Genomic DNA, 10,038 nt, shown 5'->3' with positions numbered 1-10,038 from the left:
GAATGCCTTGTGTTTTTGCGTGATTTCTTGCCTTCAGTCTTTATTTATTATTATTACTCACTGAGTCGGAGTACTCACATTACTCCCTGCACCTTGTGTGCAGATTCAGGTATGTTTTGGTTGATCGGAGGCAAAGTCATCAGAGTTTAGCAATGTAGCTGTCGGCGTTCGCAGCACTGCTTTTCTCTCTCCTCATTTCATTAGTCTGTATTTGTACACTCCAGGCTTTCAGTTGTATTTATACCCTAGTAGATGCTCGTGACTTGTGACACCCCGGTTAGGGCTGTGTCGGGCTGGATTTCTGCATTTCTTATTCATACTTTCCGCTATTTGGTACTATTAAACCATGTTTATACTACATTTGTGTTAAATTACTGTTTTAAAGGACGAGTTTGGTTAGACTGGCTGGCCTTGTCTTCACGAGAGGCGCCATCACGACCAGGGTCGGGATTTGGGTCGTGACATAGGCGTACCACCCGCTCCCATGTCATAATGTCTTGTGGTTGGCGTACTACCCGCTCCCATTTCAGTTCATCACACAATCACAAGAAATCCCGGCAAGGGAATATAAGTAATATAATAACTTCTCGACAAGGGAACAAGGATATCGAAATAGTCATCCCGGTAAGGGAAAATCAGCTTTAACCAATCTCACTTTGCTAGTACTCAGTTCAATTAATGGAAATACTTAATCATAGAGGATCATTAATTAAAGTATACAAGGTATCATTCAAAAACACAACTTTCAAGTTAAGACCCACGGTCATGTTTGACACCAATGTATAGATACTCGTCACCATACTTATACGTCATACTCAACAAGAAGTAAATAACAAATATGACTCAACTCCTAATCCCTCAAGCTAGGGTTAAACCAAACACTTACCTCGATGCCTTGAACACCACTCAAGTCTCAATTATAGCTTTACCTCTTGATTCCACCACCAATCCGCTCGAATCTAGTCATAAGTTACTTAATCACATTAATAAATGCTAAATGAATCAACCCCAATGCATGAAAATGAGTTTTCCAAAGTTTTACCCAAAAGTCAAAATTCACCCCCGGGCCCACGTGGTCGCAACTCGAGGTTCGGACTAAAACCTGATTACCCATTCTCCCACAAATTCAAATATATGGTTTGTTTTGAAATCAGACCTCAAATTGAGGTCCAAATCCCTAATTTTAGAAAAACCTAGGTTCTACCCACATCACCCAATTTTCCCATAAAAATCTTTGATTTGAAGTTGAAATCATGTTAAAAGATGTTGAGAAGTGAAGAAAATAAGTTAGAAATCACTTACCAATCATTTCAGAGAAGAAAAGTTGTTTGGAAAATCGCCTCTTATGTTTTGGGGTTTTGAAAAGTGTAAAATAACTGAAATTCACGTGTATTTATACCCCTCTGAAGTTCCCACCGCGGACCGCGCAAGAAGGACCGCGGCCGCGCAGGCTCCCTGAAGACTTGCGGATCATTGCCCCGTGCGGACCGCACCAAGCCGACCGCGGCCGCAGAGCACCCACCGCAGACCACTCAAGGCGACCGCGGCCGCACGTGATTGCTCGCGGACCGCGCAAGAGTGTTCAAAGACCCGTCAAAATTCCTGAACCTGCAACATCTGATCTTCTAAAGCCTAAGGCATCCTGGAACCTACTAGAAACTCACCCGTGCCCTCGAAACTCTAAACCAAGCATGCACACTACCTCAAAGATCATGAACATCGAATTGAGTCTCAAGATCTATGAAATTTCTCAGATTTCCTTTTAAACATCAATTTAACCAATTTGGGTCCGGATCACGTCAAACGGCGTCCGTTTTTGACCAAACTTTACAAGAGTTATTCAAAACATATATAAGACTCGTACCGGGTGCCGAAACCAAAATACGGGCCCAATACCATTGCTTTCTAATCAGATTTCATTTCCATTTTCTTTAAACAGTTTCAGAGAACAATTTAACTTAAAAATTCATAACTCGGGCTGGGGACCTCGGAATTTGATTCCGGGCATAAGCCCGAGTCCCATATTTTCCTACGAACCTTCCGAGATTGTCAAATCACAGGTCCAGGTCCGTTTACCTAAAATGTTGACAGAAGTCAAATTTATTCATTTTGAGGTCAAAACTTAGCAATTTTCACAAGATTTCACATTTAAGCTTTCCGGCTACGCGCCCGGACTGGGCACACAAATCAAGGCGACTCTAAATGAGGTTTTCAGGGCCTCAGAGACACAAATTTCAATTAGAAATAGGTGATGACCCTTTGGGTCGTCACATATAGCTTTTATGACCCTTTGGGTCGTGTTTCCAAGCAAAGAGGGGCAGCTGTAAGCACGTAATTTTTGACCCGCGCAAATTTTAAAGTTAGTTTTAGTATTTTAATATTTTTAAAATATTTACTTGACTTTATTTTAATATAATTTTAATCTTTTTACTTTTAGTCCTAAGACATAAAATAAAATAAAATTGTTTTATTTATCATATTTATCGCTTTTCAATATTTTTATCTTTAGTTTAAGATCAATTAGTATATTTTTATTCATGGTATCTTAATTTTATCATGACTTTAGCTTATTTTCTTTACTTTTTACTTTATTGTTATAACATTTAAAAATACAAAAAAGTAGTTTCATTTTAAAATTTTGTTTCTTTACTTAACTAAGTTTAATTAATATTTTGATAGGATTTTTGAGTTTGTCTTTGTCCAACAAGAAAATTTGTAGGCCCAAAGGTGTGAGTCCATTTCTTTTAACTTAAACCCATTAGCCCATTTATGTGCAAGATTTAATCTTAGCCATCTATTTCCTTCTAATCCAATGGCCATCATCCCTTCCCACCTTTATATAAATACCCAATTATAGAAACCCTAACCCAAGTTTTCTTAGTTTTGAACTAAACCTATGAGACTCCCAGCCGTTTCCCCAGATCTTCACCATCAAACTCGCCGTAATTCGGCAGAAACACGGACTCCGCCACAACACCAGTGATTCAACCCATCAGTCTCTCATTTCCCCATCGAGCACACCACCAGCGGAGACTTCCCCCAATCATTCCTGGTTGTCTTCTTCAGAGGAACGAACGACCCCTGCTCTCTCTTAAAATCGACGACTGGATTTCTTCTACTTCTTCATCTCCATCATCTTCTTTGGATTTCGATTTTCATTTTGCAATATAAAATTAGCTTGAGTGTCAGAGGTTCTGTCCGAGGGTGGTGCCCGTCGTTCAGATTCACGTTCGAGGTTCTTGTTCTTGGTTGTTGTCTACTTCAAATTTGGCTGTTATATTCCATTTGTAGGTCGAGTTCAAGCTAAATTAATCAGAAAGTTCGGGTTTCCTAAGCTCTTCAATTTCAAAAGAAATTTGCTCCATCGGAGGTCTATTTCTTCACTTAATCTTCATTTTCTTAATACTATGTGATTCATAATGTGATGTTAGTCTGTTTGGATTTAGTTTTCATTTATCTTTTCCGCTTTCCATGATTTGTTTGGTATTTGAATAGCTTTGGTTCATTATTGCTTAGATTTTGTGGTTCGGAATGGCATTTAAGTTATCACTGATGATTTGTATATCCGGGAAATGCCCCGAGGGATTTGTATATATTTTTATCCGGGGTATGCCCTGTAGTATTCTGTAATTGAAGGCCGTGGCGAACATCGTTGAAGAAGTAACATAGGATAATTTTAGGACTTTAATTTTCCTTCTTTTAATTTTCTTTGATTTAAGTAGGGACGACCTCGAGCCTCCTGTGTGTTTATTTTCCTTTTTCTGTGTTTTCTACCTGAATTCGAATATTTTAAAAGTCGACTAGATCAAATATGCAACCTACTAGTTACAGGACTTGGGGAGTGCCCGACACCTTCTCCTAGAGTCAAATGAACCCCCTTACCCGAATCTCTAGTACAGACTTAGTTTTGGAGTCCAAATGTTCAAAAAGAAAAAATCATTTTTATAAAAACGGTGACCTGACACACCGAAACCAATGTCAGGTGACGACTCTGAGTTATTTCCTTTTGAACACAATTTTGTCACTTTTTAATTAAAAACCCTTTTGAGCTTTACTAAATTTTTATTTATTTAAGAGGGTTTAGTGAAGTTTGGTTTAAAAGGGGTGTGACATCTCTGACGACTCTGCTGGGGACACTTACGGGTTCGAGCTAGTACTTGATTTTGCTGGCTTTTAGAATATTTGGTTGAGGTTTTTATGCTTTTTCATTAACTTTACTTAATTTTTATTATGTTTTTATATCTTGTTATTTGCTAGTTGTTATTGAAGTCAGGAGTCCGCCTGGAGAATATAGGTGTTAAAATTTTAAGTTAAAGAAGTCAAGAGCCCACCTGGAGAATGGAGGAGTTAAAATTTTAAGAAGAAGTCAGGAGCTCGCCTGGAGAATGGAGGTGTAAGAATTTTAAGAAGAAGTCAGGAACCCGCCTGGAGAATGGAGGTGTTAAAATTTTAAGTTGAAGAAGTCAGGAGCCCGCCTGGAGAATGGAGGTGTTAAAATATTAAGAAGAAGTCAGGAGCCCGCCTAGAGAATGGAGGTGTTAAAATTTTAAATTGAAGAAGTCAAGAGCCCGTCTAGAGAATGGAGGTGTTAAAATTTTAAGTTGAAAAACTCAGGAGCCCGCCTGGAGAATGGAGGTGTTAAAATTTTAAGAAGCAGTCAAGAGCCCACCTGGAGAATGGAGGTGTTAAATTTTTAAGAATTTGTTGAAGTCAGGAGCCCGCCTGGAGAATGGAGGTGTTAAAATTTTAAGTTGAAGAAGTCAGGAGCCCTCTTGGAGAATGGAGGTGTTAAAATTTTAACAATAAGTCAGGAGCCCACCTGGAGAATGGAGGTGTTAAAATTTTAAGTTGAAGAAGTCAGGAACCCGCCTGGAGAATGGAGGTGTTAAAATTTTAAGAAGAAGTCAGGAGCCCGCCTGGAGAATGGAGGTGTTAAAGTTTTAAGAAGTTTCTGAAGTCAGGAACCCGCCTGAGGAATGGAGGTGTTAAAATTTTAAGTTGAAGAAGTCAGGAGCCCACCTGGAGAATGGAGGTTTTAAAATTTTAAGAAGAAGTTAGGAGCCCGCCTGGAGAATGGAGGTGTTAAAATTTTAAATTGAAGAAGTCAAGAGCCCGCCTGGAGAATGGAGGTTTAAACTTTTAAGAAGAAGTCAGGAGCCCTCCTGGAGAATGGAGGTGTTAAAGTTTTAAGAAGTTTCTGAAGTCAGGAACCCGCCTGAAGAATGGAGGTGTTAAAATTTTAAGTTGAAGAAGTCAGGAGCCCGCCTGGAGAATGGAGGTTTTAAAATTTTAAGAAGAAGTTAGGAGCCCACCTGGAGAATGGAGGTGTTAAAATTTTAAGTTGAAGAAGTCAGGAGCCCGCCTGGAGAATGGAGGTTTAAACTTTTTAGAAGAAGTCAGGAGCCCGCCTGGATAATAGAGGTTTTAAAGTTTTAGGAAGTTATTGAAGTCAGGAGCCCGCCTGGAGAATGGAGGTGTTTTAATTAAGTTGAAGAAGTCAGGAGCCCGCCTGGAGAATGGAGGTGTTAAAATTTTAAAAAGAAGTCAGGAGCCCGCCTGGAGAATGGAGGTGTTAAAATTTTAAGTTGAAGAAGTCAGGAGCCCGCCTGGAGAATGGAGGTGTTAAAATTTTAAGAAGAAGTCGGGAGCCCGCCTGGAGAATGGAGCTGTTAAAGTTTTAAGAAGTTATTGAAGTCAGGAGCCCCCATGGAGAATGGAGGTGTTAAAATTTTAAGAAGAAGTCAGGAGCAAGCCTGGAGAATGGAGTTGTTAAAATCTTAAGAAGAAGTCAGGAGCCCGCCTGGAGAATGGAGGTGTTAAAATTTTAAGAAGAAGTCAGGAGCAAGCCTGGAGAATGGAGTTGTTAAAATCTTAAGAAGAAGTCAGGAGCCCGCCTGGAGAATGGAGGTGTAAGAATTTTAAGAAGAAGTCAGGAACCCGCCTGGAGAATGGAGGTGTTAAAATTTTAAGTTGAAGAAGTCAGAAGCCCGCCTGGAGAATGGAGGTGTTAAAATATTAAGAAGAAGTCAGGAGCCCGCCTGGAGAATGGAGGTGTTAAAATTTTAAATTGAAGAAGTCAGGAGCCCGCCTGGAGAATGGAGGTGTTAAAATTTTAAGTTGAAAAAGTCAGGAGCCCGCCTGGAGAATGGAGGTGTTAAAATTTTAAGTTGAAGAAGTCAGGAACCCGCCTGGAGAATGGAGGTGTTAAAATTTTAAGAAGAAGTCAGGAGCCCGCCTGGAGAATGGAGGTGTTAAAATCTTAAGAAGAAGTCAGGAGCCCGCCTGGAGAATGGAGGTGTAAGAATTTTAACAATAAGTCAGGAGCCCACCTAGAGAATGGAGGTGTTAAAATTTTAAGAAGAAGTCAGGAGCCCGCCTGGAGAATGGAGGCTTTAAAATTTTAAGAAGAAGTTAGGAGCCCGCCTGGAGAATGGAGGTGTTAAAATTTTAAGTTTAAGAAGTCAGGAGCCCGCCTGGAGAATGGAGGTTTAAACTTTTAAGAAGAAGTCAGGAGCCCGCCTGGATAATAGAGGTTTTAAAGTTTTAGGAAGTTATTGAAGTCAGGAGCCCGCCCTGAGAATGGAGGTGTTTTAATTAAGTTGAAAAAGTCAGGAGCCCTCCTGGAGAATGGAGGTGTTGAAATTTTAAGTTGAAGAAGTCAGGTGCCCGCCTTGAGAATGGAGGTGTTAAAATTTTAAAAATAAGTTAGGAGCCCGCCTGGAGAATGGAGGTGTTAAACTTTTAAGAAGAAGTCAGGAGCCCTCCTGGAGAATGGAGGTGTTAAAGTTTTAAGAAGTTTCTGAAGTCAGGAACCCGCCTGAAGAATGGAGGTGTTAAAATTTTAAGTTGAAGAAGTCAGGAGCCCGCCTGGAGAATGGAGGTTTTAAAATTTTAAGAAGAAGTTAGGAGCCCGCCTGGAGAATGAAGGTGTTAAAATTTTAAGTTGAAGAAGTCAGGAGCCCGCCTGGAGAATTGAGGTTTTAAAATTTTTAGAAGAGTCAGGAGCCCGCCTGGATAAAGAGGTTTTAAAATTTTAAGTTGAAGAAGTCAGGAGCCCGCCTGGAGAATGGAGGTGTTAAAATATTAAGAAGAAGTCAGGAGCCCGCCTGGAGAATGGAGGTGTTAAAATTTTAAATTGAAGAAGTCAGGAGCCCGCCTGGAGAATGGAGGTGTTAAAATTTTAAGTTGAAAAAGTCAGGAGCCCGCCTGGAGAATGGAGGTGTTAAAATTTTAAAAAGAAGTCAGGAGCCCACCTGGAGAATGGAGGTGTTAAATTTTTAAGAAGTTGTTGAAGTTAGGAGCCCGCCTGGAGAATAGAGGTGTTAAAATTTTAAGTTGAAGAAGTCAGGAGCCCTCCTGGAGAATGGAGGTGTTAAAATTTTAAGAATAAGTCAGGAGCCTACCTGGAGAATGGAGGTGTTAAAATTTTAAGTTGAAGAAGTCAGGAACCCGTCTGGAGAATGGAGGTGTTAAAATTTTAAGAAGAAGTCAGGAGCCCGCCTGGACAATGGAGGTGTTAAAGTTTTAAGAAGTTTCTGAAGTCAGGAACCCGCCTGAAGAATGGAGGTGTTAAAATTTTAAGTTGAAGATGTCAGGAGCCCGCCTGGAGAATGGAGGTTTTAAAATTTTAAGAAGAAGTTAGGAGCCCGCCTGGAGAATGGAGGTGTTAAAATTTTAAGTTGAAGAAGTCAGGAGCCCGCCTGAAGAATGGAGGTTTAAACTTTTAAGAAGAAGTCAGGAGCCCGCCTGGATAATAGAGGTTTTAAAGTTTTAGGAAGTTATTGAAGTGAGGAGCCCGCCCTGAGAATGGAGGTGTTTTAATTAAGTTGAAGAAGTCAGGAGCGCGCCTGGAGAATGGAGGTGTTGAAATTTTAAGTTGAACAAGTCAGGAACCTGCCTGGAGAATGGAGGTGTTTAAATTTTAAAAAGAAGTCAGGAGCCCACCTGTAGAATGGAGGTGTTAAATTTTTAAGAAGTTGTTGAAGTCAGGAGCCCGCCTGGAGAATGGAGGTGTTAAAGATTTAAGTTGAAGAAGTCAGGAGCCCTCCTGGAGAATGGAGGTGTTAAAATTTTAAGAATAAGTCAGGACCCCACTTGGAGAATGGAGATGTTAAAATTTTAAGTTGAAGAAGTCAGGAACCCGTCTGGAGAATGGAGGTGTTAAAATTTTAAGAAGAAGTCAGGAGCCCGCCTGGAGAATGGAGGTGTTAAAGTTTTAAGAAGTTTCTGAAGTCAGGAACCCGCCTGAAGAATGGAGGTTTTAAAATTTTAAGAAGAAGTTAGGAGCCCGCCTGGAGAATGGAGGTGTTAAAATTTTAAGTTGAAGAAGTCAGGAGTCCGCCCGGAGAATGGAGGTTTAAACTTTTAAGAAGAAGTCAGGAGCCCGCCTGGATAATAGAGGTTTTAAAGTTTTAGGAAGTTATTGAAGTCAGGAGCCCGCCCTGAGAATGGAGGTGTTTTAATTAAGTTGAAAAAGTCAGGAGCCCTCCTGGAGAATGGAGGTGTTGAAATTTTAAGTTGAAGAAGTCAGGTGCCCGCCTTGAGAATGGAGGTGTTAAAATTTTAAAAATAAGTTAGGAGCCCGCCTGGAGAATGGAGGTGTTAAACTTTTAAGAAGAAGTCAGGAGCCCTCCTGGAGAATGGAGGTGTTAAAGTTTTAAGAAGTTTCTGAAGTCAGGAACCCGCCTGAAGAATGGAGGTGTTAAAATTTTAAGTTGAAGAAGTCAGGAGCCCGCCTGGAGAATGGAGGTTTTAAAATTTTAAGAAGAAGTTAGGAGCCCGCCTGGAGAATGAAGGTGTTAAAATTTTAAGTTGAAGAAGTCAGGAGCCCGCCTGGAGAATTGAGGTTTAAACTTTTTAGAAGAGTCAGGAGCCCGCCTGGATAAAGAGGTTTTAAAATTTTAAGTTGAAGAAGTCAGGAGCCCGCCTGGAGAATGGAGGTGTTAAAATATTAAGAAGAAGTCAGGAGCCCGCCTGGAGAATGGAGGTGTTAAAATTTTAAATTGAAGAAGTCAGGAGCCCGCCTGGAGAATGGAGGTGTTAAAATTTTAAGTTGAAAAAGTCCGGAGCCCGCCTGGAGAATGGAGGTGTTAAAATTTTAAAAAGAAGTCAGGAGCCCACCTGGAGAATGGAGGTGTTAAATTTTTAAGAAGTTGTTGAAGTTAGGAGCCCGCCTGGAGAATAGAGGTGTTAAAATTTTAAGTTGAAGAAGTCAGGAGCCCTCCTGGAGAATGGAGGTGTTAAAATTTTAAGAATAAGTCAGGAGCCTACCTGGAGAATGGAGGTGTTAAAATTTTAAGTTGAAGAAGTCAGGAACCCGTCTGGAGAATGGAGGTGTTAAAATTTTAAGAAGAAGTCAGGAGCCCGCCTGGACAATGGAGGTGTTAAAGTTTTAAGAAGTTTCTGAAGTCAGGAACCCGCCTGAAGAATGGAGGTGTTAAAATTTTAAGTTGAAGATGTCAGGAGCCCGCCTGGAGAATGGAGGTTTTAAAATTTTAAGAAGAAGTTAGGAGCCCGCCTGGAGAATGGAGGTGTTAAAATTTTAAGTTGAAGAAGTCAGGAGCCCGCCTGGAGAATGGAGGTTTAAACTTTTAAGAAGAAGTCAGGAGCCCGCCTGGATAATAGAGGTTTTAAAGTTTTAGGAAGTTATTGAAGTGAGGAGCCCGCCCTGAGAATGGAGGTGTTTTAATTAAGTTGAAGAAGTCAGGAGCGCGCCTGGAGAATGGAGGTGTTGAAATTTTAAGTTGAACAAGTCAGGAACCTGCCTGGAGAATGGAGGTGTTTAAATTTTAAAAAGAAGTCAGGAGCCCACCTGTAGAATGGAGGTGTTAAATTTTTAAGAAGTTGTTGAAGTCAGGAGCCCGCCTGGAGAATGGAGGTGTTAAAGATTTAAGTTGAAGAAGTCAGGAGCCCTCCTGGAGAATGGAGGTGTTAAAATTTTAAGAATAAGTCAGGACCCCACTTGGAGAATGGAGATGTTAAAATTTTAAGTTGAAGAAGTCAGGAACCCGTCTGGAGAATGGAGGTGTTAAAATTTTA

Source organism: Nicotiana sylvestris, chromosome 4 (assembly GCF_000393655.2).
Source record: "Nicotiana sylvestris chromosome 4, ASM39365v2, whole genome shotgun sequence".
Taxonomy (NCBI): Eukaryota; Viridiplantae; Streptophyta; class Magnoliopsida; order Solanales; family Solanaceae; genus Nicotiana; species Nicotiana sylvestris.
The sequence above is the reverse complement of the archived record's forward strand: the minus strand, read 5'-3'. Positions refer to the sequence as shown.